We start from the raw sequence: 27,607 nt of genomic DNA, 5'->3' as shown, positions 1-27,607 counted from the left end.
TAGTGGACCATAGGAAATTACTTGTATGAACCTCAAGCAATAACCTAAGGCATATAGGCATGAACAGAATGGTTAGAATCTGCCTTACTGTGGGGCTCTTGTGGTCTGATAAAACCTAAAAAAATATTTTTCATTTACAAAGAAAATAAAAGCAAATAGAAAAAAGAGGGTAATATAACAAGAAAATAAAGTTCTACACCCTTGGATCAAACCATAGAGATGTTTGGAAATATAATCCTTTGGGGCTATCTGGGAAGTCACACAATTTCTTCTATTCTTCTGTCTTTATGAGTGCTGGCATTTAGACCGAGTTTTTAGGATCTAGACATTAACATTTTGCTGCATTGTGGGGTTCCAAAAACCAGCCATTTGTGGAGCCCCACCTGGTTCTTCAGGATGTGGAAGTTGCTAATAATTTTCCCTTCTTGAGGCTCACGGGTATTGCCTAGAGGATGGCAGCTCCTAGGACTCTACTGTGAAAATTTACCCGACCGTGGAAACTGATTGACTGTTGTTTGGAGATATAACTCAGATGTCCCTTAAATACAAATAGATAATCTTCAGAAATTCCACTGATTCCTGTGTGGTTTAGAGTTGCAACATTCTGTCATAATATGATTTTGCTCCCAACTGTGCCTTAAGGCTCATGTTTATTTCTTATTTCTTAATTAAAATGAATCAGGATTATTTCTGGGGCTTTTTATTTGGATGGTTTCATGATGCCACTAGAGATAATTGGAGATACCTGGGGGTGCTTCAGAACCAGAATTTGAAATTGGTGGCATAGACAAACACCATCTGACCTGTGGTCCAAGACTCTAGGCTTTCTCTCCCCTGCTACTAATTTCTGAAACTGGCACTGATAACAGGACTCCTTTATTCTCATAATTAATTGGGGTTGGGTATTCTTGTAGTTCAGTGTGGCATGTGTGCTCTGTCTTATGAGGACTTCTCTATGCCAGTCAAATCAGAGATGCAGTGAGCTGCAACCTCCCGCTGTCTGTATTTATACACTCTTTGACAGTTCAGCATAATACACCAGAACCTTCTGCACGAATGCTCCAGTATTGAATAATCTTTCACTGGAGATGCATTTTAACCAAGTTGGGGGAGAAATTTTCACTTATCTCAAAAATAACTGCACCTGCTAGAACCAGCAGAAAACCATTTGCCTGTGTCCCTTGGCCAGAAGAAAAATGGTCAGTGTTATGTCTGATGCTGGCGTCATTTATCTCATCATTATTTCTTGATCAATAACCCCAGAATTTGAAAACTGAGACACCTTACTTTTCTCAGACAGGTTGGAAACTCTGAATGGTGAAAGCGCCATACCCTAGTTGTCAGCCAGGAAACATTCAGTCCCTACTCTGTGCCAGGCAATGTGCTAAGTATTGGGGATACAGAGAAAAGTAAAAGATAACCCCAGTTTTCTGGGTAGAAAGATGACAATTAACTTTGCGAAAGCATTTTCTTTTGTTTCAAGGAAGTAAGTGATGGAAGCATAGAAGAGAGAGAAGGATTTAAAAAGAAATAAAACAAAAAAAAGTTGTGTAAAGACAAAAAAGCAACATCAAACCTTTTTTAAAAGTAGAGCTGAACTAGTTTGTAACATCTATCGGTTTACCCTAGATATTCAATTCACATTCATCTCACAACATATACCAAATTCTTTTGGCCTCAGCTACTATATCTGAATTTCATTCTTTCTTATTAGATGGGGCAGGCAGGGTTTTTTAAATAATTTGCTTTGGATTTTCCCCCTTGAATAAACTAGATACAGAAAACACACATGACTTGCTAGGCATAACAATAATAAAAGAAGTGATGTCTACATTCAAATTTATTTTTACATTTGCTTTATTGATTTTTAAAAATCATTTCAACACTGTTATTTTTCAATCACCACCAGAATAACACACCAATAGAACCCTTCTTCCAATAACAAATATAATAGTTTATTTGGATGGGACCTCATTCCCTACCCACCCCCCAACCCCTGTAGGTGAAATAAAGTCTGAAACATTGATGGGAATCTTGGGATTTTGTAGTTCAGAGATATAGTGTCTGCTTCTAGCCCTGGACTGAGCCTGAAAGGCACAGTTCTACCACCCCAGGAACTTCCAAATTTTGGGGGACATGGGAAAGTCATCACTGAGCAGATAAAAGTCAGACAGAGAGCAATAATGTCAATTCAAAGGTGACTAGACCCCTGCCAGAGTTTCATTGCATGTGATCTGAAACGAAATATAGAAGGCTGGCTTTAGGGCACAGCTTCCACTAAATGGAACAGATAAGTTAGACTTGGGATGCCAGTTGCAATTGTCCCTTTTAGAATTGAGGCAAGTTTCAAGGGTTTTGGTGTCCCCAAATTCCTCTCTTTTGTGTGTTTGCTAATTGGTGCTTTGAGACGCTTTTTTGTCTCCTGCCTTTCCTCTAACTTGTTTCTTTACTGTGGCTTTACTTCACATAAAATCCATAATGAATCATGAATGTTTGGTATTTTAAATATTTTATTCTGTGATAGGAAAAGAGAAATGGGAGATTCCGATGGTGAGTTTGAATATACAGAAGTTAGCTAGGATAGAGGGCTAGACCTCAGTCCAGAATAGTTATGGAATCTTCCTAATTTGTTATAGTTTTATTAACATATTTTGTAAATTCACAAACTTGTCAGAAAAGCTGAATTTTAACTGGTTTCTGGGCTTTTCCTTTTGTTTCTTAATTTAGGTGAGTTCTTCATTTCACCCAAGTCAAGTCACTTGGACAAGGGAGTTCCAGCCTCTGATTTTAAAAGGAGAGAGTAGAATAATGGAATATTAGACAAAAAAAAAAGTCATCCTGTTGAAACTACCTACTAGAAGAAGATGGGTATGGCTTTAGAAGATTTAGCTATAACTGAAACAAAGTTAGATAATTACTTAATCTTTTTTTTTTTTTAATTTTTGGAGAAGCTGATCTAAATTATAATTTGCTGAGGAGCAAAACTAGATCAAGACACTTGTGCTCCCTGGGCAATGTGTGAAAATTGCGTGCTACCATTTCCCTGGCTTGTCACTTTTTTCTGCCCCCCCTATCCCCATCAGACCATGAAAATGTAATATAGGTACAATCTTACCTCTTGAATTGCACCACTTGAGAGGTACAACTTACCTCTTAAATGACTAGTTTGTTTTAAACAATTATAAAATTCTAGAGTTAGAATCTCTCTAACTGAGGCCTTAACCTTCCAAGCACTTTCTCCTGTAATTGTTCAAGTTTTTGTTCTTTACTCATTTTTGATCGTGTCTGAGTTTTCAGGACCCCATTTGGTGTTTTCTTGGCAAAGATACTGACATGGTTTGCCTTTTCCTTCTCCAGCTCATTAAAGATGAGAAAATGGAGGCAAACAGGCTTAAATGACTGCCCAGCATCAAACGGCTATTAAAATGTCTGAGGCCAGATTTGAACTCAGGAAGTTGAGTCTTTCTAACTTTTTTTTTCTAACTCTGTCCTCTGTGACACCTAGCTGCCCTTCGATTGTTCATCTAGCTTCCTCTTCATCTCACAGCCTACACCAGGTTTCTATAAATAGGAGGAACTGTTCAAAAGAAATCATTTCCTGATAGTTCTCAAAACACCAGTCATCAAAATCCTGAACTTTCATTTACAAAGAGGGATGAATGGCTTTATTGTGCCTCTGCATCTAGCAATGAAGAAGGTGGTAACAAAAACCATCACTGGCTCAAATTTCACCTAAAACAAATTCAGTTTAAATGAAAGAAGGTTGAGGCAGTGGTAGAGAGATACATATGGGGAGAATAGCAATATGGAAGACAGTATCAAAGGTGGCCCATGGGAGTTGGAAGTTAAGCTGGGTTGGGGGGGGCATGAAGAGAAGCATCATGGGAATGGGCTCTAGTAGATAAAAGCTCGGGGGCTTATACCAGGAATATCCATAGGACTCACCAAAAGATGAGGTTCATGGATGGCAATCACCACGAGAAGGAAGCCTCCTCCAGTCCAATGTCCACATCGTAGGCAAAGCTTAATTTGTTTCTTTGCTCATTATGATCCTGGTTGTAGCAACTCCAAATCCTGGGCATTAATTCCCTTGCCTATCTCTCTGCTTGCAGCCCTAAAAACACAATCCTTATTCCATTCCTGGACCCAATGTGATTAGACTAGAGACCCACAATTTAAAGGCCAGAACTAGGATTCTCCACTATGATGGAGCTCGTCGAAACTGTGTCAGACCGTACTCCTCTGGCACTGCTGGATGAACCAGAAATCCTAATCTAATGACTCATTTTCCAATTAAAATACTCAGAGATAGACTAGTTTCTAAGCACGGAAAGACTCCAATCACCAGTCTTAGCCCTCGTGTTTCTTAGATTTAGAAACAAAATTTCAACCATGCTCCTGTCAAGGATGCTACTCATGGAAAGGTGGGATCACTGACTCTTGATCATATTGGGTGTGTAGACAGGGCAAACCATACAATTATGTGTCATAACTTAATACAGTTAAAAGAGTAATGAATTTTGTCAGAAGAGCTGGATTTAAAAATCCTCACTCAGGTCACACTTGTATGACTGGGCAAGTGACTTGTTAAAGATGGCTCTTATTTTTGCAAATGTAAAATAAGGAGGTTGAACGAGGTGATCTCAAAAGTCCCTCCCAAATCATTGGAATTCTGGTAGATATTTAACATCTGGTTCTAGCAAAAATTAAAATGTACACACGACACACTCTGAATTCATGTGATTAATTTTTTCTTTGTCACTTTCTTAAATCAAAATAATAATTCAAGTCTTGATTTGTAGCATTTACCAATTTCTAAGGCATAAGTGCTCACAGTGAGAATTCAACAAGAGCCTTCAAGTTTGTTCTAGCACACTCATTCTCTCAGCTTTAAATCCTATGAAATCTAGTACCTAATTATTTTTACAGCCCTCATCCTAGTTCAGGCCTTCATCCCTCACCTGGATATCCTTCTAATGGACCTCCCTGGTTCAAATTTCACCTCTTTCTAATCCATCCTTCTCCCAACTGCTAAAGTCATTTTCCTAAAGGGCTGTTGGTGAGCCTGATCAATAAATTCCAGTGGTTTCCCATGGACTTAATAAAAACTTCTCTGTTTGATTTTAAAGTCCTTCCCCCTTGTTCCAACTCACCTTTCCAGCCATTAATCCCCTTCCATACTCTACAGTCCAGTAAATCTGGCCATTTCACTGTTCCTCAGTCACAATCTTGCAACTTCTAATGCACTGATCATCCTCCATGCCTGGAACATACTCTCCTTCACCCCCACCTCCAAGAATCCCTTGTTTCCTATAAGACAGCTCAAAGACCACCTTCTATGTGAAGCTTTTCTTGATATTTCTATTTGTACCTGTTGTCTTTCCCAACAGAATACTATGGAACGTAAGCTCCTTTTGAGGATAGGGTCTATTTAATTTTTATCGTTGTAACCCCAGAACCTAGCAGAGTGCTTAGAACATAGTACAGTTAGGTCCTGATTAATGAAATCTTGTAAAGTGGTCTCATTATTCAATGCTTAATGTGATGCTTATTTCCACTTTGCTGGAACTAAATGCTATATTTTATGTAAGTATAAATTCAAATATTGCAAATTTGTATACACAAAACCACTTCATGGGGTTCATTCTTCCTGCTAATCAGGACCTAGCTGATATTTAACACTTACTTTTTGATTATTTAATTGATAGAGACTAATACCAAATATCAGATTCTTCCTGAAACTTCAAAATTGGTTTGAATTTGTGTAGTCAAAGTTACTGAGAGTTCAATAAGCCTGAACCTCAGATTATGATCTCTGAGATGAAGCAGTCAAATAAATATATATGACCCATGTACTACTCAGAAAAATCACAAAGGCACTCCCCACAGGTGACTTCAGAAGTAGAGTCACTCAGAGAGAGTGTCCTTTAATTAATGATTTTTAAATGACTACAAACAACAGAAGAAGCATGAGTATTTTGGTCTGGAACACAAGGAAAGACTAGAGAGAGCTAATGCACAATACAAGGACAAGATGAGATTATTATGAAGGAACTAACTATGAAGGTGAAAGGCATTCACTGAAAAATTAATTGATTTAATAGAAGCCTTGATAGTTACTTGAAATCCATTGAAATCCCAGGAAACCATTTGATGCTCATCCAAAGTTAATTGATTCAACCTAAGAATGCCCTGAAACCTAATGGAAGAATTGAGCCATATGTGAATGCAAATAGAAGCCTTGATAGTTACTTGAAATCCATTGAAATCCCAGGAAACCATTTGATGCTCATCCAAAGTTAATTGATTCAACCTAAGAATGCCCTGAAACCTAATGGAAGAATTGAGCCATATGTGAATGCAAAGAATCCTATCAAAATAGATTTGATTTAGTTAGCAACTACTGAATCCTAATTGAAAGTCATAGAATAAGAAGAAAGATGCTCAAGTGGCGCTACTATTAAAAATTAAACGCGTTGTTACTGTCCTTATAATGTTGCATGGTGGGAGGATGAACTGTTAAAGATGCTCTAAAATTTGTTGTAGAGTACAATGATTATTGATTAATATACAATTCAGAGTGATGAAAGAAGACAGTTTTCCATACATGAAAGCTCTACTCAAATGTTAATGCTATTTCAAAAGAAAAAGAAAAAAAAGAATTTGGGGGGAAGTCAGAGAGGGAGAGGGAGAAGGAGAGGGTCAGATACAGGGACAGGAAGGGAAAAAGAGGGAGGGAGAGAAACAGACCATTTAAATATTGCTCAGGGAAAAGTACTTACAGAAGCTGTCAGAGAATGAAGGAATAGCCACTTAGTTAGGAGGTGCTGAGTTGGCTTCCTTTAGAAACCAGCCCTCTAGCAACTCTTATGTAGAGTCGAATGAGGTGAAAACACTGAGCCCCTGTTGTGCAGTTGCATGCCAATACAGAATCACAGGAAACTCATGCTTGTAGGAGCCCAAAAGATCCTCTAGCTCAATGCTTTTCCTTTCATTGGGAGGATGCTAAGTGACTTGTTCAAGATCATCAAGTTGGAGATGGGGCAGCATCTACTATCAAGTGTTCTGCTAATCCAGTCCAGAAGGCTTTCCTTTAACACTCAGCCCCAGAGTTAAAGGAGATTGTAGGGGGCCACACAAACAGAATTTTGGATACCACCATTTAGAGAATGGGAAGGATGATCTAGGATTCTCTCTCCTGAATGATGACAATTGTTGGTGGGTTAGTTGCTGCTGTGGGAATCACCAAGTGAAATAGGAATAATATGATTAATCAATCAAAAACTAATGATCAGAGTTACTTTACTTATAATTATAAAATGAGTCATTTTCTACATAATATATTCTTTCTCTACTGAAATTTTATACTTGTGCATCCTCCCCCTCCAAACAAAACAAAACAAAACAAAAACATAAGTCATATATCCAAGTGCCAACTTGAAGAGAAATTAAAATCATTTGAAGAAGAATGATAAATAGCCCTGACATCTAGTATTGAGGGGTAGAAAAAAGTTTATTTTTTCTTTTTTTAATTTAAATTTCTTTAAATTCCAAATTTTCTTCCTGACCTCACCTATTGAAAAGGCAAGTAATATGATATCAATTATACATGTGAAATCCTGTAAAACATTTCCATATTAGCCATGTTGCAAAAAAAAAATAAGCAAAATCAGGTGAAAAAGTATATTTCAATTTGCAATCAAAGTTCATCAGTTCTCTCTTTGGATGTGGATAATATTTTTCATCATGAGTCCTTTGGAATTGTCCTGGATCATTGTATTGGTTAGATTATCTAAATCTTTCATGATCGGTCATCATTATAATACTGCTTTTACTGTGTACAATGATTTCCTGGTTCTTCTCACTTCACCTTGCATCAGTTTATATAAATCTGCCAAGGTTTTTTCTGAAATCATCCTACTTGTCATTTCTTATAGCACAGTAGTGTGCCATCATAATCATATAGCACAATTAGTCCAGCTATTCCCCAACTGATGAGCATCCCCTCATTTTTGAATTTTTTGCCACCACAAAAAAGAACTTTTGAAAAAAAGTTTAAAGGACAAACTTACTCCACCTTTTCCAGAAAGAAGTTCATAGGGAAGAATTGTTCAAGCAAATAGAGCCATCAAATCAGAATCCTTCTAAGCTGAATCACAGAATAACTGGGTTGGAAAAGACTACAGATCATCCAGGCCTGGGATTCTTGACTTTTTTGTGCACTGGGTGCTTTTGTGGCAATCTAGTGAACCTTAAGATCCCTTTCTCAGAATAATGTCCTCATATGCATAGAATATAGTAAATTATGAAGAAAAATCAATTTTATTCATATGCCTTTATCAAAACAAATCTGTTTTTTTTACTTGCCAAATGATAGTGAAAGGATATCGACAGGTAGTTTTCAGAAAAAGAAATCAAAGCTATCTATAGTCATGAACAATGCAAATAATTTTTGGTTAAAGAAATACAAATTAAAATAACTCTGAGGTACTACCTCACATCCATCAGATTAACTAAAAGACAAAAAAGAAAATAACAAATGTTGGAGGGAATATGGGACCCTAATTCACGGTTGGTGGAATTTTGAATTGATCCAACCATTTCAGAGAGCAATTTGGAATTATGTCCAAAGGGCTATAAAACCATGCATATTCTTTGACCCAGCAATAACACTACTGAGTTTATATCCCAAAAATATTTTCCAAAAAAGAAAAGGAAAAAGACTTATATGTAAAAAGTATTTCTAGCAGTTCTTTTTGTGGTGACAAAGAATTAGAAATTGAGGGGATTCCCATTGATTGGGGAATGGCTGGACTAATTGTGCTATACGATTGTGATGGAATATTATTGTACTATAAGAAATGACAAGCAGGATGGTGCTAGGAAAAAACCTGGATTTCTATGAACTGATTCAAAATGAAGTGAGAAGAACCAGGAGATTGTTGTAGTACACAGTCACAGCTTTATTGTAAGACGACCAACTGTGAAGGTCTTAGCTATTCTGATCAATATAATGATCTAAGACAATTTCTGAAATAAATGATCTGTACATCCAGAAAAAGAACCGATAGGAGATGAATATAGATTGGCACATAATTTTTTCACTTTTTAAAATTTTCTCACTTTAATTTTTTAAAATATAACTAATATAGAAATGTTTTATATGATTTCACATGTATAATTGATGTCATCTTTCTGACCTGCTTAATGAGTGGAGGAGTAGGAGGAAGGAAAAGAATTTCAATTAAATTTATTTTTAACAAATGTTAAAAATAAATAAATAGGTAGCCTCTAGGTGATTCAGGGGACTGAGAACAAGGCTTAGAAATGGGAGGATCTGGGTTCAAATTTGGCCTCAGACACTTCCTAACTGTGTGACCCTGGGCAAGTCACTTATCCCCTCATTGCCTAGCCCTTACCACTATTTTCTCTTGGAACAAATGTACAATATTGATTCTAAGGTGGAAGGTAAGGATTTAAAATAATTAAATTATAGATTTTGAAAAAAATGTTTAATATATTTTTAAATTTCATACTCTGTAGGTTCATGATATAGCCCAACAAATACCATAACAAGAATACATTCTACAGTTCACCATCCAGACTTTCCTTGAAGGCCTCCAATGAGGGAAAATCTACTGCCTCCTAATGCAGCCCATTCCACTTTTGAGAGGGACATTAGATAACAGCTTGTTCAATCATCTGTCTGTCTGACATGTGAAATTTTTCTGCAATATTCCTGCCAGGTCATCCTATAAATATTTCTAAAGATAGTGGAATTGATTGATTACTTATTGAGAAAATCTATTCTCCTTTGGATATCAGTAATCATTAGAAATTCTTTTCATAGTTTAGTATATTTATATGATATATAAATATATTTATTAGTTATATAAATTTATATATTATAGTATGTATAATATAAAATATAAATATATTTTTATATTTCATGTATATTATATATTTATATATTTTACATATATATTATTATATATATTTACTTCTTTTAAATAATTATTAGATTTTGCTTAAGGAGAAATACTTCTTATTACTCCAGAAAGATGCTACTGGCTGTGCTGAATCCTACTCGTCCCCAGCATCTTCCTTCCCATTTCCTGATAACCCCGAAGTAGAGGGGTAAAAAAACTGAACAGAGGAATTCTTGACCTTGAGGTTTTTTTCTTTTTATAGAACAATAGCAGAAAGTTGACATGAAGTCAAAATTTTAAATGGACTTTATTTAAAAGTGTGCAGTAGAGAAAGCAGGTGTTAGAAAGTACATGACATAGAAAATATTTTATTTTCCTTTGTTCTACATTTCAGTGCTGTCTCTTTTAACAGTACATTAGAAAAATTATTATAGTCATGTCACACGAAATCTTGCTCAGACCAATGCCACTTTATAATAACATTTTTAGCATATTATAATCAAATCCTATTTCAATATCATTCAACCAATCACCCATTTATAACATTGTTCTAGTAAATTAGCTTGTGCCCTCTAATAGTGTTTCTATTTTTAAAAATAAATGTATTTTTTTTCTAAATAGCATTTACCTAATGTATTTCCACAGAAGCAATTAATGATGTTAGGTGGCTGTGCCTCTAATATTGCTTTAAATTATGTTAGTTCACAGTTTAGTACTTCAGAAGATCTATGATTTCACCATTGTGAGTACTTTATCAACGACTACCAAAAACCCTCATGACTTATTGGATAGATTTAATGAATGGCCAAAGAAAAATAATCATCAGTCAGCCAGCATTCTGCTGATGAGTCTTTCCAAGTTTTAATAGATAGGCAGCCTAATTGTTGGGACCGTGCTCCGATTCTTTCCAATGCAGCAGAATTTATCTGGGCTCATGGGACAGTGACAGAGCTTCTGAGAAGCCAGCGTTAGCTATCACCATGCCATGGTAAAGCCTCAGAGAAGGACTGTGGTGGACATTAAGTTTTGTTATTGTAAATAAAACAGTTTTGTTTATCTAAATACAAATTTAAGATCTCCCTATAGTTCTGTTCTAAGCCTGTTACTGTGTACAGAGTTCTATTGATTCTGTTCTAAAGCCAGAACCTTTAATAATTGATCGTAAGCTCTTGGAGGGCAAGGACTATTTTGCTTGCTTGTATTTATATTTCCTGAATTTAACACAGTGTCTGGCACATGTTAAGTATTTAACAAATGCTCTCTCTTTTTCTACAAATTTATAAAGTAAATAGTGCACTAAGGAAACTGAAATTCAGGAGGGAAATTACTTATACAAGATCACAAAATTAGTAGATGTCAGAGAGAGAAGTAGGAAAGGCAAAAGAAGCCTATTACTAATGCCTTATCACTAGGGAGTTTCCAGTATGGATGAAATGGGAAGAAGAGAAGACTGGAAGAGGGAAAAAAGCAATCCATTGGATAGTGGGGACTTTTCTTTCCTTCCTTTGTACACTTTCTCTCTCCTGTTAGCTGACTCAATGGAGAGCTAATAACTAATTTGAACATGTGATCATATTCCTAATTTGTACTCTCATTCAATAAGTAAATAATTATTGAGTGCCTGCTATGCACAAATTTATAGGTAGAAGGAACCTTATTCCAATAACTTCATTTTCAAGGTAATGAAAGTGATGGTCAGAGGATTTAATGACTTGCCAAAATGATGCAGGTTCATGTAATGCCCAGTGGATTTACGCGTCAGCTATGGGGGGTGGGAGGGAGGAAAAGAAAATGATCTATGTCTTTAATGAATAATGCTTGGAAATGATCAAATAAAATATAAAATATAAATAATAATAATAATAAAAAATGATGCAGGTTTTAAAAATCAGATCAAGTACTTTTTATTTGGAAGGGAAAGACAGCGATTTCTTTTTTTTTTAATATATTTTATTTGATCATTTCCAAGCATTATTCGTTAAAGACAAAGATCATTTTCTTTTCCTCCCCCCCACCCCCCATAGCCGACGCGTAAGTCCACTGGGCATTAGATATTTTCTTGATTTGAACCCATTGCTTTGTTGATAGTATTTGCATTAGAGTGTTCATTTAGAGTCTATCCTCTGTCATGTCCCCTCAACCTCTGTATTCAGGCAGTTGCTTTTTCTCGGTGTTTCCACTCCCATAGTTTATCCTGTGCTTATGAATGGTGTTTTTTTTCTCCTGGATCCCTGCAAATTGTTCAGGGACATTACACCGCCATTAATGGAGAAGTCCATTACGTTCGATTATACCACAGTGTATTAGTCTCTGTGTACAAGACAGCGATTTCTTACACTAGTCCATGATTCTTCTCATGACATAGAAATGATCTTGAGTTCCCAAAGGGTAGGCTAGAAACACACTAAACTCTAGATTATGTTACCTCTTGTTGTTCTGTCATTTCAGTCATGTCCAACTCTTCATGATCCCATTTTGGGTTTTCTTGGCAAAGAAAATGGAACAGTTTGACATTTTCTTGTCCAGTTCACTTTACAGAAAGGGAAACTGAGGAAAAGAACATTAACTGACTTGCCCAGGATTACATAGCTGGTAAATGTCTGAGAAGTCTTCCTGATTCCAAGTTTTCTTTCTTCTTTCTTTCTGATTTTCTGTCTCTCTTTCTTTCTTTTCTTTTCTTCTCTCTTTATAGACATTTATGTAAATATCTATATATATAATTAGATAGATAGAAATACATGTAGATAAATAGATATAATATCCTCAAAGATTAATCAGTTATATACTGTATACAATCTTTATTGGTGGAAAGAGTGATCACACAAACAAAAGCAGAGATTACTGAAATATTGAAGCATTAAGATATGATTATAAAATTCTCCACATGCATGACTTCCTGTGATGCAACAAAACCTTGTTGTATGGGCAACACAAATTAATTTCATTTTAAAGTTGAAGAAACTGAGGTTCAGATATGTTGAATCATTTACTTAAGACATATAAATGAAAGATTGAGTATTTAAACTCTAGTTGACAATATAGTGTGTTTTTCATGATTAAAAAAAAAAGTTAACTAGTAATAAAAGCCAGAATAGATAGAATGTCAATAAAATAGCAAAGGTTTTGGTAAAATGTATCATATTACTCTTTAAAAAAAAACTCTTACTTTCTATGTTGGAATCATTACTTAATATGGGTTCCAAGGCAGAAGATGGTAAGGACTAAGCAAGAGGGGTTAAGTGACTTGTCCAGGGTCACAAAAATGGGAAGTATCTGGGGCAAGATTTGAAAAAAAGATCTCCCATCCCTAGTTTGATTCTCTAGTCACTGAGCTACCCCCGTATTACTGTTATGGAGCAAATAAAAGTATGAGAACTAGATGATAACATAATTAAATGGATTCACACCTGATTGGATGACTGGATTCAAAGAGTAGCTTTTATTGGTTTAATATCAACAGAACAGAAGATTTTCAATGGAATACCCAAGAGTTCTATTCAAGCTTGTTCCTGTGACATTTAGCATTTTTAACCAGGACTTAGTTAAAATCATTAAGAGTATACTCCTAATATTTTCAAATGGTACTAAGTTGAGGGGACAGGGATAGCAAGAGTATTGGGATAAATGTAAAAAGATGTAATTCAGTAGGGATAGGTACCAAGTTCGTTATTTGAGTACCAAAAATCTCTTTCACAAGTACAAAATGGGAAAGATATGGTTAGATAGCTTGCCTGAAAAAGATCTAGAGCTTTTAGTGGACTACAAGTTCAGTATGAATCAGCAATGTTCTGTAGCAGTCAAAAATTCAATCTTGAGCCACAGGCTGTAAGAGGCATAGGATCCAGGAATGAACAGGTGTTGTTCAACCTACACTCTGCCCTCATCAGACTTCATCTGAAATATAGTATGTTCAGTTCTAAATGTCAGTTTACAAATTATATTGATAAGCTGAAAAGAGTTCAGAGAAGGACTATGAATTTGATGAAGGGTTTCAAGTCCATGTCATGACTGAAATTAAAGTAAACTGAGTCACAAAGTTCTGAGTACATTAAATTTATTGGTAAGGCTAGCAATTACCATTAAAAGAGGTCATTAGCTCCTCAGCAAGCCAAAAAACCCTAAATGAAATCAAACATCATTTTACAGACAAAAGGAAGAGCATCCAAAAATTAGAAGGCAGCACCATAGATTGGAAAACAACGTGATGAGTTACATGTTTTCACAGGCATAAAGAACAATATGATTGGCTGGAAATTAGGAATAAGAGGTTAGCAACAACCCCTCCTTACATCCTGTAGCTAAGAAATGTTCATTTTTTGAGTCCACCTGCAAGGACAGTTTAGTGACAATGGACCAGACTACCTTGGATAACAGAGCAGACTCTGTGGTGTTCACCGGCATCCTTCAAGGATAACAGATTTCCTTGACACAAAACTAGAAGAGTGGTTAGCAGAGAGATGTGAACTTCTGAACAGCTCAGAGACAATAAATGATTTCCAGGAAAGCTTAATTTCCCAATTTAACTCTTAAGATAAACAAAACATGACTTAGGCAGTTACAAATGTCAGCAGTGATACAGAATGGAATCAATAACAAAATAAAATCAATTTGATTGTCCCGATTTTTAATGTCCTATGAGGAGCAATTGAAAGGACTTGAGATTTTTAGCCTGGAAAGGAGAAGATGGAGGAAAAGGGAGAATGGGAGCCATAATAGCTATCGTTCATGTTTTTGAAGGGCTACCACGTAGAAGAGGCAAGATTCTGAAGCCAAAACTGAAAGCTGCAAAGAATTAGTTATAGTTCCAATGCTAGGAAAAACTTTCCAAAAGCAGAATGGTGGATTCCCCCACCATATAGGTCTTTAATCAGGGGCTAGATAACTAGGTTAAGTTAGGAAAAGATAGAACTAGATGACCCCTGAGCTCTAGTCCAATTCCTAAATTCTGTGATTGTGAGGGGGCAGAAGATAATGATTGCCTTAGTTGTATAGCAGCTGGGAGGTCATGATAGATATTCCTGAGGAGGCATCCAGGACATAATCTGGACTCCACAGGAAGAGTAGGATTTTGCAAGGTACAGAGGAGGAGGGCTGGCATTCTATGCAAGGAGAATGTCAAGGGGGAGGCAGGAATGCATACAGCATCTGCTAGGCACAGACCTTAGTTCAGTCTAGAGAGTTTGTGTAGGGAAGTTGTGGGAGTGAAATTTGTTGTCCTTGGCATTTTTCACAAGCCTCAGCTTTTTCTGTGTTCTAACCTTGCTGACATTATTCTTAGAGGTCTGTGCCACCCTTTTGTATTTGCCCTTGGTGATATGTCCCTCCTTCCAGTTTGCTGTACTTGTCCTTTTAAGATCTGAGCTCAGCGGGGACCTTCTGGGGCACCACACTGTTCTCTTTAGTCGTCTCTGTCTTTCCTTTCCCATTCATGATTTTATTTTTAGATTTTGTTTATGAAAGCTTGTCATCCCCCTTGAGCCAGCCATCTTCCCTTTTAGAGTCTCAGGCCATGGGATAGTGCTGTCATTCCTCTGTATGTTTTGAAATTGGCATTCCATAGTTTGTGTCTGACCAGGCTCAGGGACTAAGCCTGTGCTTGATTCTCAAATGATGAGACTTCATGATACTCTTTCCTCAGATTCCAGGGAATTGTCCTTCACCAGACAACACATGCTGGTCAGAACTAGTCCAGACTCTCTGATGCTTTCTTATAAACTGACAAGGCATGTGAAAAACTAATGACTGCCTTACTTTTACTTGTGTCTCTTGGGAACAGGCTTCAATGGACCTCCTGGTATCCAACAAAGCTCTGATGAATCTGAGACCTCATCAATGTGGGTACTCCTTCCGCCGGTACGAATGGAAATCCCACATGGTCTGCCCATCCTAAAATAATAACTAACATTTATATGGCACTTAAGCATTTTACAATGATTATTTCATTGATCCTCACCACAACTCTTGGAGGTAGGTATTATTATTATTCCTATTTTAGGAAGGGCATCCAAAATTTAGAAGGGAGCATCATGGATGGGAAAGCAGTGGGATAAGTTACACATTCTGGAGTATCACAGACATGAAGAACAAAATTATTGGCTGGAAATTAGGAATGAGGGGCTAGCAACAATCCCTCATTTCATCTTGTCACTAAGAAATATTCATTGTCTGAGTGATGAGGAAACTGAGGCAAACAAAGATTAAATGACTTGCCCAGAGTCACACAGCTAGCTGGGTTTGAACTCAGATATTCCTGACTAGAGGCCAGGTGCTCTATCCACTGTGCTGACTAGCTGTTCCATAAGTTCATCACAGAGAGTGTCTAAAATCTTGAATGGTTTTCCTAAAACAAAATCCCTGTGGGTATTTAGAATTCCATTGAGGTTAGGATGTTGCTTCTTTTGAAGGTACAGATCCATTGCCAGTCAAAATAGCTGACTGGTTAATCCTCATAGACAGTCCTCAGTGAATTAAATGAATAACACTTGGTAGATTTATTTATCAGCCACAAATAAATTAACAGTTTATATCTCAGTAACCTTTCTCAATAAAGAAATTAAGTCTAATGAGGACATGGGTGGGTTGGGGGGGATTAAGATGCTTTCCAAATAAATAAAGAAAAACTAGCAGGGCTTCTCATAGCAGAAAGCAAAATAAAGTAATTATAGATTGGAAAGGGTTTGACATTTGGAGTTAGTATTTGGGAGAGTCCTAAACACTGTACTGCTGAAACACTATAATTGGTTTTGAGAAGAGAAAACCTGGACAGATGGCATCATGGGAATGTCAATTCCTAGGATATCTGAATAAGAAGTAAATTACTGATGTAATCAGGACAGCTAATTGGAAAGCACTAGTTCCTGACAATTTGGGATACAAAAAGTTCATGACAGCACTTGGAGCGGATAGAAAATGATTTGTGAATTCACTGCCCAAGCCAATAGTGTCTTCTTAGGAGCAGGGTAATACAGTGAAAAGTATATGGGAGTTGGACTTCTGCCTTTGCAACTTACTACCCAAGTGAAATCAGCAAGTTAGCTGACCTCTTTGGGCATGTTTCTCCTTTTTTAAAATAAGGGGGTTTCACTAGATAACTTCTGATATGTGGTGACATCTAGAAACAACAGAAACCTCTGACATTTCCTACCATCTCCATATTAGTGACACCATTTTGTTTTATTTTATTTTTTAAATATTTTTCCATGTTTATATGATTCATTTTCTTTCCCTCCCCTTTTCCCTCCCCTCTCCCAGAGCCAACAAGCAATTCCACTGGGATTTACAAATGTTATCACTTGATACCTATTTCCATATTTTCATTTTGCTATAGAGCATTTTTAAAGCCTAAACTCCAATTCACATCCCCACATATACATATGATAAGTGAAGTCACATGTTTTGCTTTTACATTTCTGTTCCCATAGTTCTCTCTCTCAATGTGGTTAACATTCTTCCTTGTAAGTCCTTCAGGAGTGTCCTGGCATTGCTACTAGTATCAAAGTCCATTACATTGGATTTTTCCACAGTGTTTTACTTTTTGTGTATGATGTTCTTCTGGTTCTGCTCATTTCACTTTGCATCGTTTCATTGAGTTCTCTCAGTTCATATGGAAAGCTTCCAGATCATCAATCCTTATAGCACAATAGTATTCCATCACCATCATATACCACAATTTGTTCAGCCATTCCCCAATTGAAGGGCATCCCCTCATTTTCCAATTCTTTGCCACCACAAAGTGAGCAGCTATGAATATTTTTGTACAAGTCTTTTTCCTTATTATCTCTTTGGGGTATAAACCCAGCAGTGCTATGGCTGGATCAAAGGGTATGCATTCTTTTAAAGTCCTTTTTGCATAATTCCAAATCACCTTCCAAAATGACTGGATCAATTTACAACTCCACGAGCAATGCATTAGTGAGTGATACCATTTTGTAGTGGAGTTTTGTGTTAAATCCAGTCCTGGGAGTGTAAATGAAATGATTCTTCCATGATGAGAGGAGGAACAATAGGATAGAAATGATATTGTGAAATTCTACAGTTATTAGTTCCCACTGGATATTGAGAAATAGGATAAAATTTCCTGCCAAGTTTTTCTTACATTTTTTTTCCTATTTGGAATCTGCTACAGGGCTACGGCAGATTCACTTGAAATAATTCCCTCCTGTAAATGGTTTCAGGGCCTGGAAGTCATTGAGGATTCACTCTCTGCAGTCTAGTCCTAGCTCTGTCATTTACTTGTCAAGTGACTTTGGGAAAATCTGCTGACCTCTTTTGTGCCTCTTTCACCATCTGTAAGTACTTACCATCAACCTCCTTATGGAAATTGGCTTTCTGAAAGAAAAATCTCTTGGAATAACAGTCCCTGCATATGACTATCTTTCAGTTAGTTAAAGCATGCCTGCCCATGGCCCTTCGGTGTCAACGGACTAGAGATCTGTTGTAGAGGTAAATGCAGAAGAAAATTATTTGTCTGCTTTTTTTCCCAATGTAGGCTGTAATCACTACTTAGACCTCTTCCTGAGAGAGTAGACTAACTGCTAGATTTATTGAATCTAAAAAAGAGCCCATGTTTGGGAACCAGAATAGTTTTGTTGCCAATAATCTATTCAATATCAAAAGATATATTGTTGCCTACAATGTGCACAGTGCTGTGTTTGAGACAATAGGAGATAGGAATAGTGATTAGATCTATGATGGTATTGCTATGGATAATTCCCAATGAGGAAATTCCCTTTACCAACGTAGATGGGTACTTTCTCTCTAACTTGGTCTTAGAAAATACAGTGACTTACTCATGGTCATACACTTAGTATATGTCAAGAGTGGTACTAGAGCTCAGGTTTTCATGGCACCAAGGCCAATCTATCACAAGACTCTCATGATATTAGATTATATGGCTCTTAATCCATTACATCAAAGATGTCGAATATGAAGTCCAAAGACCTCTGGTGGCCCAAACAGAATTAAAATGTAGTTCCTATTTGACTTTAGTGTTTTGATATATTAACAAAAAAAGAAGTACCTAAATATGTGTAAATAAGCCTTAAAGGAAGGGTAGGATTTGGGTAGGAAGAGATGAGAAAGAAATAGAGTCTTCCAGGTATAAGGATTTAGGAAGGCACAAGACTTACACAGTCTTGTCCAGCTAGAATGGTATTGTGCATATAACAGATGCTGGTACAATTGGGATGAGACAAGAATGTGGAAGGTTTTTAATTACAGAAAAGAGTTTGTATTTAAATTTCATTGATTTTCATTTTTATCTTTGTTCTACCAGTACCTAGAGAAGCAGCATAGATTCATGAATGAATGCTGGACTTCAAGCCAAAAAACCTGGATTCTAATCATGCTGGGCATTTAGGAGTGTTACCCCCTTGTTCTCAATGAGCCCCAGACAGTAACTCCTTAAGAGTTCTCTGCTAAACCAACTTCTGAAGCAACTGTGCCTTATGAGGTTATCAAAACTTTTAATGACATAAAAGACTCCTTCAAGTGTGCCTTTAAAAAAGCAAGATGGCTTTATGCTAGTTCTAAAGTTATCAATAAAGAAAAGTCCCACATTATGATTGACTCTAGTGAAGGGAGTTCCCAAGCCATGTACATTACAGATCTTTGATGGATTGACATGAAATGCCCAATATGGTACCTCTCTTATGGTAGACCCTTAATCATTGCTTATTAAATTGAATCAAATGTATTAGTGAGGCAATAAGAAGCCTCTTAAGAATTCAGAGCACAAGAATGGTATGATGTGTTTCATATTTAAAGTAACTTAATATGGCAGCCATATGGTGCATAGTCTGGAATCATGGTAGGTATAATGATGGTAGGGAAAGCTAGATGGTAGGTCTCAAGTTAGGAAAACTCATTTTCCCACGTTCATATGTGACCTCAGACAATGACTAGCTGTGTGTCCCTGGACAAGTCACTTAACCCTGTTCATCTCAGCTTTCTTATCTGTAATGGCAAATTACTCTTGTGTCTTTGCCAAGAAAACCCCAAAAGGGTCACAAAGAAGTTGAACATGACTGAAAACGACTGAACAACACATTAAAAAAAAAGAGGTAAGACTGACTATGATGAGATTCTGGATGATCACTATTAGAACCTGTACTGGGGAGGCAATGGGAATAAAAAGAGAAGATAGTTGTATGTGATTTAGGAAGTAGAAATAATTAGACAATAATGGATTAGGTATGAAGAGAGGAATGGCATTAAAACAGGACAAGTTAAGGATAACATTAAGGTTTCCAGGGGAATATGTTCCTTGAGGACTTGCTTTCATTTTTCCTTTGTGTCACCCAATACCACTATTCTTCCTGTGGTATATAACTATGAGTCAAGGAATGTAGCATCTTGGAAAAACTAAATTGTAGGGCCGTAGGTCAATAGAGTAGTGCACGGTATGAGCAAATTGCAACACATTAAAAATAAGGAATTGTGAATGAGAAGTGGCATAAAGCAGTGACATCAAACTCAAATAGAAATGAGCACCACTTCTAAATCTCTCATAATCAGAGAGATGCAAATCAAAACAACTCTGAGGTATCACCTCACACCTAGCAGATTGGCTAACATGACAGCTATGCAAAGTAATGAATGCTGGAGGGGATGTGGCAAAGTGGGGACATTAATGCATTGCTGGTGGAGCTGTGAATTGATCCAACCATTCTGGAGGGCAATTTGGAACTATGCCCAAAGGGCGATAAAAGACTGTCTGCCCTTTGATCCAGCCATAGCACTGCTGGGCTTGTACCCCAAAGAGATAATGGAGAAAAAGACTTGTACAAGAATATTCATAGCTGCGCTCTTTGTGGTGGCCAAAAATTGGAAAACGAGGGGATGCTCTTCAATTGGAGAATGGCTGAACAAATTGTGGTATATGTTGGTGATGGAATACTTTTGTGCTAAAAGGAATAATAAAGTGGAGGAGTTCCATGGAGACTGGAACAACCTCCAGGAACTGATGCAAAGCGAAAGGAGTAGAACCAGGAGAACATTGTACAGAGAGACTGATACACTGTGGTACAATCGAACGTAATGGACTTCTCCATTAGGGACAATGCAATGTCCCTGAACATTCTGCAGGGATCTAAAAAACACTATCCACAAGCAGAGGACAAACTGTGGGAGTAAAAATACCAATGAAAAGCAACTGCTTGACTACAGGGGTTGAGGGGATATGACTGAGAAGAGACTCTAAATGAACACTCTAATGCAAATACCAACAACATGGAAATGGATTTGAATCAAGATTACATGTGATACCCAGTGGAATTGTGCATTGGCTATGGGATAGGTGGGGGAGAGGGGGAGAAAATGATCTTTGTATCCAATGAATAATGCTCAGAAATGACCAAATAAAATAATGTCAATTTAAAAAAATAAAAAATTAAAAAATTAATTAATTAAAAATGGAGTGATAGCAAAAAACAAACAAATAAATAAATAAATAAAGGTAAAAATGTAAAAGCAAAAAAAAAAGAAAAGAAATGAGCACCACTAATCTGTATACAAGAATTCTTGTGGGCAGCATATTGACTTCATTTTAAAATGTAACATTACATTTTATTTTACATTATTCTATTGCATTTTTATTTATTTTGTTCTATACTTCTCAACTACACTTTAATCTGGTTCCACCCTTATGAGATTATTGTAGGCTATATGAATCCTAGGTCATGTGTTTGATATTTCCTATGTAAAGAATATCATCAAATAAATAAATGACTAAATTAGAAAATAGACCAGTCACATAGGAAGAGCAATAACCAACCAAAGGACCACTAGCCTACACATTCATGATCTTTAAAATGTTAAGAGAAATCAAAGGAGGTCTCTAGCACTTACACAAGGATGTAGATAAATAAATCACTGATTCACTCAGGGTACTGGAGGATTCCTAGAACAGTGCTTTAGACTTTTGAAGCTATTAATAAATGATAATTGAATGAAAACATAAGTACCTGGATAAATGGTTGTAACCTTAGTGAGTACAAAGAAATTTGAAGGAGGGGCAGCCTTTCTGGGAAAAAAAAATTCTTTTTTTTTCTATAATGAAATAAAGTTTTTTCTTAAGTAAAAATTTTCTACTTATAGTTCATAACCATTTTCTGCATTTACTTAGTATCATGAAGTATGCCCTCTACCCTGTAACTGTCTTAGTTTTTCTGGGAGTGGGGATAAGGGGGCATTTATTTTTCCATCAGCTAGCCCAGATATTAACTCATAGGCTCTTCCCTTTGGGAATCAAGGTGCCCTTCTCTTTGTTTACTTTAAACTCTTATATGAAGGAGATAAGAGAGTTTCAGTCATCTAACATCTTATGCCTGTTATCTGATAATATTTCATCTCATTTATTTATTGAAGATTTATTACATATATTATAATGTATATGGTATAAGAATGTATTATATAATAATTTTATTATAATGTTATGATTTATTATAAAGATGTATAGAAGAACCTTCAATGTGGAGGCAGAGCAGTGGGTAGAAGAGTACCTGATGAAAATAATAATACTTCATGAATATAGAAAAAGCACAAAAATTGAAGTCCAAAGATTGATTTTGAATTTTAGATCTGGTAGTGATGGGCTCCATGTGTCACCTTTGTCCAGTTATCTAATCTTTCTGGGTCTCAGTTTCTTTATCTGTAAAAATTATATGGTAAATTAGATTATTTCTAAGGTCCCTTTTATCTTTAAATCTTATGATCCAATTACTTAACCTCTTCCAGACTCAGTTTCCTTATCTGTAAATGGAAGATACTGATAACATGTGTTGTGAAAATCAAATGAGATCATCTATAAAAAGCACTTTGCAACTAAAGGACTAAATAAATGTTTGTTATTATTGTATAGAGTATCTCTAAGATACAGGATATTTGTCTGTTATCCTTGGCACTCTGTGTTCTAAAACTTCTTTTTAGACTGGGTCTTGATATTAACTTCTATTGATATTAACTACTTCTAGTTCCTCGACTATTAAATTAGCTGGCAGGAACTTCCCTTTTCCATTTTTCAGAACCTCTTTCCTTACTCTTTATTATGGCATGTTAAATTAGGCCTAAACAGTTGGTTTTCTTCTGCTTTTTTTCTTTTCTGTTGAGCTATTTTGGCAATCCACTGGTGAAAACTTGGAAAAAAACTATCTTACCCCATCTCCCCCATTATAGTAAATCTAAAGCAAAAACTACTCTTACCTATTTGGGACTGGAAGCTACTATCACCTTTCAAATTTGGGACTTTGTGCCATCTTATCTTTCTCTGTAGGACTACAAAGCTTGTCCGCTTCAAAAGCTGCTGTCCTTTCGCCTAACCCATCTTTCTGGGGTAACCCATCCCCTGAAACATACTCTCCAACCAGCATCTTTTGGCCAGTTTTGCCCATGACCTACTTGTTACCTCTTTCACTTATTGCATGTGAATACATTTCATATTACATTATATTACTATATATCCTGACCAGGACTGATGCCCCCTGATTGTGGTTCTCCATGTCTGCTTCCCCTAGACTTATTTCCTCTTTTATTTTGAACCTGTGCTCCTAGGTGGCATGGTCTAACCCTTCTCTACTGGTCAAGCTAAGCTGATGGACATAACTGAGGACCAATGAAAGCATACCATTTTCTCCGGCTCTCAGATTATTAGCATTAGCAGCTAATCCCAGAACCACAAGTCATCAGCTCTACTTAGACTCTACATAAACAGACCCCACAAATTGCACATTGTTTCTATATTGTCTAATAGACACTCATGCTATTTAAAGTCCAATGTATTCCCAACTTTCACCCTTAACATCCAAAACCTGAACAGGGCCATTTCACCAAAGCATGTTGTCCATAGTTCCTATATATTTTTTCAAGATTTTAATACAATTTTGTTAATAACAAAGAATAAAGTTCTCCTTGAACTATAAAGGGACAATCCCATATTCCCTCAATTCCTTTCTCGCCTACTTATCACCTTTATGACTTGGGACAAGTAATTTTATTTATCTATCCCTCAATTTCTTTTGATATGAAAGAGTTAGGCTTGATGATCTCGAAGATCTCTTTCCCATGATCCTTTCCTTTTATGAATACTGGAAGGTAAAGCAGACCTTGTATCCAAACTGGCCTGGTCTTGACCTAGCTGCCTTTTAATTCTGAAATTTCCTACTAAGAAATATATGCTTTGAACAGATGTTTAACATTGCAAGGTATACCATAATAGATCTGAAACCTAGATTAATATTGTGAAGAGTGAATCAAAATTTCTTTGTCTATCAATCAGCAATTTTTAAGTTAATCAACCAAAAACTTAAACACCCCTACTTAACACTAAGAGAGCTCACAAGTCACTTACTAAAGTGGGTGACAACTCCAGAGCCTCTGGCCACCCCCTGGGCAGTGCTAAGCAAATTGAAAGACTTCAATTAGTTCCCATAAAGAGAAGGAAGGGACAGAAAGTGACATGGAAAAAAGGACTATAAAACATCCTGAACTTCTTGTCCAGGGAGCTTCTTCTGGTGACTTGGCTTTTGGAGGTGGTTTTGGATTTGACCCTCAGCTTGGACCTTAACTTTGGCTCTTGAACTGTTTCTTGGAGGGCTGCTTTTGGGTCTTCTCCTTTGGAATTCATCTTGGAACTCTGAATTGGTGAGCTGGACTGAAGGAGGACACTCTTTCCCTGGATCCTGCGTTGGCTTGCTAGGTGAGTAGCTGGCCTTCCTTTCCTGGCTTCTGGAGATATTGACTCTGGGGAGGCCTTCCTTTCCTGGAGAAGGCTGCATTGGTAGAACCCTTGCTGAACACCACTGGGTCCTCTGACTGAAGCTTACCAAGACCTGCTAGGGCTGAGTCAGACACCAGAGCAACACTTAGTGTGATAGGCTAGACATTTCTCTACCCTCTTCTTACATTTGCCCACTTTCACTCTTTCTGGGTCTTTGTAAATAAAGTCATTTGACTTAAGCTATAACGTTTTTAAATTAGAGACCACAATATTACTTTAGAACTTTCATATTTAGCATAAAAACCTAAATTTTAAATTCTTATAATATCATGAAATGGAGAACATCTGGCTTTAGAATTATAAAGAGAAAAAAACATCTTTCTTTTTAAAATAAATTGTATTCATATATTTGGATGTCATGTTAACTACATTTCCCGTAAAGCTATGTCTAATAAAAAAAAAAAAGCCTAAAAAGAGGAGGGAGAAAAAGTTCAGCAAAATGAACCAACTTATTGAAAGAGTTCAACATTATCCCAAGTACCAATTAATAGGAAGTGGTCAAATTAGTCGAATTCACACATTTGAAGTATAATTATATGTAAAATACTGCAATCAGTTCTAGCTCAATGAAAATATGTAGCGCAAATTTGAAGAATATGACCACTTCCCTGGGATTCATTATTCACACTAACCTAGCTATGCATTCAGTGTTTTAAACCCATGGCCCTCCACCTTTACAGAGAAGGATCTTCTGGGGTCAAGCTTGTTCATTTTATTTCTGAACACAAGTTCTAATTGTTTCATTCTTGTCCTTTCCAGTGCTGGAGCCCTCATGTATATTGTTTTTCTTTATTTTGGCTTACTTCCCTTTGCATCAAATAATATAAACAATAACTTTCTAAATGGTGTTTCCAAAAAGGCTTGCCTTTCCTCCCTTCTTTGCAGCAATAGGGGATCAAGAGTATTAGTGCAAAAACTGTCAAACTCAATTGATGCATTGGTTAGTTTTGCAGAAATGATTTTTTTCTTTCAATTTTGCTTATTCATTTATCTACTTGTTTATGCATATTTGTTAGAAGTATGGCTCCCTGAGTAGGGGAGGAAGGAGATATTTATCTGTAAATGAAGATGAAATTAAAAAAAAAACATTTGAAATAATTAAGCCTCCTGGTATATAGCAGTGAAGTTATGCCTAATGAATAAAAATGTAAATCCTACAAGTAATTAAATATGACATTTTCCACCTAGAAATTTCTAGTCATTTAATATTCCTCAGCCTCAGTTTCCTCATTTGCAAACTTGGGAAAATAATAACACCTACATCATAGGTTTGTTTTTAGAATAAAATGAGATCATATGTTTCTTGTGATTTGTAAAGCATTGGATGACTCGGTCATCCATTTTTTTTTTTAGGCAGAGAGGAAATGGCAGATTGGCTTGCTGGAAATATTCAAATGCTATTGATAAAAACTAAATAGAAGCTAGTTTTCATTTCATCAGATTCCAAATCCAGGCTTTTATTTGTCTACAGTTCTTGGTTTAATAAACAAATTTTGCACAGTAAGATATACAGTAGAATCAGGAAAAAACTTTGGAATAAAGACCAGTATTTCCACATATTCTAGGCTTGCTCATTTCAGAGAGAATAGAAGGGAAGTGGCTTGGATAGCTCACAATACTTCATTTAGAAGGTTCTTAAAGGGCCACCTTTTAACTCTCAGCCGGGCACAATATCCACTCACTCTCTATGGCAACCAGTTCAGGGACATTCCATGGAAAGTGGAACATCTTCAGTAAACAGAGCAGAGCCCAAACCACAGTAACGTTCAAATGCACATTTTTAGAAGTGAAACAAGGTTTTACAAGATACCTGCCTTGAAAGATTAAGACAAAATCACTTGAATATTTGGAAAATAATTGCCCCCCAAATCCAGCAGGAACTCCTAAACACTTGAATTTTGTTATGATATATTCCCATTCATAAGCTAAATGCAGACAATTGCTTCAAGTCAGTTTTAGCCCTCACCATACAGCAAGAAATCAGTATTGGAAAAGTCATATTATATACATATATATGTATAAATTATTTTTATTATTTTTCTTTTTACTTTTTTCACAAGATTTGTGATGTCACTGGAGTAGGGAATTCTTTCTTTTTTTAATTTTAGAATATTTTTTCATGGTTACATGATTCATAACCCTCATGCCCTGCTCTTTACTCCCCCCTCCCAGAGCTAACAAGTAGTTCCAGTGGGTTATACATATATAACTGTTCAAAACCTATTTCCATGTTATTCATATTTACAGTAGAGTGACATTTTAACATCAAAACCCTAACTAGATTGGGGAATTTTTAATTGGGAAAATTCCTCTATCAAAATACAAGATGGCAGGGGCAGCTGGGTAGCTCAGTAGATTGAGAGCCAGGCCTAGAGATGGGAGGTCCTAGGTTCAAATCTGGCCTCAGTCACTTCCTAGCTGTGTGACCCAGAGCAAGTCACTTGACCCCCATTGCCTAGCCCTTACCACTCTTCTGCCTTGGAGCCAATACACAGTATTGACTCCAAGATGGAAGGTGAGGGTTTAAAAAAAAATACAAGATGGAGTATGAAAAGATTAAGTGCCTTTACTAAGGTTATACCATTGCTTGTTTGTTTTTTAATTTTTCTTAATTTTATTTAATTGATTAATTTAGAGTATTTTTCCAGGATTACAAAAATCATGTTCTTTTCCTCTCCTCCACCTAACATTGCTGATGCACATAGCTGATGCATAATTCCACTGGGTTTTACATGTGTCACTGGTCAAGACCTATTTCCATATTATTGATATTTGCACTAGGATGATCATTTAGGGTTTATAACCCCAATCATAACCCCATTGACCCATGTGTTCAGGCAGTTGTTTTTCTTCAGTGTTTCTCCTCCAACAGTTCTTCCTCTGAATGTGGATAGCGTTCCTTCTC

The sequence above is a fragment of the Monodelphis domestica genome, chromosome 8, assembly GCF_027887165.1.
Source record: "Monodelphis domestica isolate mMonDom1 chromosome 8, mMonDom1.pri, whole genome shotgun sequence".
Lineage (NCBI taxonomy): Eukaryota > Metazoa > Chordata > Mammalia > Didelphimorphia > Didelphidae > Monodelphis > Monodelphis domestica.
Note: the sequence above shows the minus strand (reverse complement) of the source record.